Here is a 1281-nt window from a genome sequence, read left to right on the forward strand (position 1 = left end):
TTTTTTTATATTCTATTTAACCTTTAATTTAACCAGGTAGGCAAATTGAGAACACGTTCTCATTTACAATTGCGACCTGGCCAAGATAAAGCAAAGCAGTATCGACACATACAACAACACATAGTACACATGGAGTAAAAACAAACATATATCAATGATACAGTGAAAAAAAATAAGTCTACATCCCCACAATGTGAGCAAGTGAGGTGAGATAAGGGAGGTGAAGGCAAACAAATATATGTATAAATAAATAAAAATATAAAAAGGCCATGGAGGCGAAGTGAGTACAACACAGCAAGTAAAATAAAAACTAAAAAACACTGGAATGGTTGGTTTGCAGTGGAAGAAAGTGCAAAGTAGAGACAGAAATAATGGGGTGCAAAGGAGCAAAATAAATTAATAAATCAATACAGTAGGTATATACAGGGTATTACGGTACAGAGTCAATGTGGAGGCTATATACAGGGTATTACGGTACAGAGTCAATGTGTGGGGGCTCCAGTTAATCCAGGTAATATGTACATGTAGGTATAGTTAAAGTGACCCCACACGGACCGGGGGAGACCTGACCCTAGATAAGCAGTCCTACTCAGACACAATGTCAGGATGCCCAATTACTGTCAAAAGTCCAAATTGGGGAGAAAGATCAGATTTGTCCCACCTGTGTAAACACAGCCTATGAATAAGGGCCCTGGACACAGTTTGTGGTGTAATTCCCTGCCAGGCCACACAGAGGCGCTCTTACCCTCGCTGGCCAGCTCATCAGCAGCAGTCAGGGCTTCATGCAGAGTCACTCCAGCTCCAATCACCGTCACCTTGTCGCTGTCGGACTGACGRACCACCTTGGCCACGCCCACCTCAAACTTCTCGTCGGGGTCGTAGATCACTTTCAMTTCTGGTCTGGTGATGCGGATAAAACAGATTCCCTGAAATATATGAGACAGACACAGAGAGGTAGTCCAGGCTTATTAGTTCATATGTATATTATATATAAAACTCATGGATTTGTATAGTGGCGTCTTGTCTACAATGTGGTACTGTATGTAGAGGCTATAATGAAGGCTGATGAATGTATTCCTGTATATAGTATTCCTGGTACCTGATATTAATATTCTGCGTCAAGTCACGTCAAGTCAACTTCAGTTGGTATGGCAACAAACTTATTGTAGCGACAAGAATCCCAACCTCGTCAAGGTGTGGATCTGTTGGTGTAACGACTACGGTGTTGGGTTGACAGTCTCCGGACCCGGTTTGAGTCCAGGCTGGGTCTACCCCCCCCCC

General features: G+C 42.9%; 1 pseudogene; it reads right to left on the reverse strand.

Annotated features, from left to right (window-relative positions):
• LOC112072015 (transketolase-like) overlaps positions 1-1281 on the reverse strand; it is a 31003-nt pseudogene that overhangs the window by 6073 nt on the left and 23649 nt on the right.

This window comes from Salvelinus sp. IW2-2015, unplaced genomic scaffold (genome assembly GCF_002910315.2).
Source record: "Salvelinus sp. IW2-2015 unplaced genomic scaffold, ASM291031v2 Un_scaffold1800, whole genome shotgun sequence".
In the NCBI taxonomy this organism is placed as follows: domain Eukaryota; kingdom Metazoa; phylum Chordata; class Actinopteri; order Salmoniformes; family Salmonidae; genus Salvelinus; species Salvelinus sp. IW2-2015.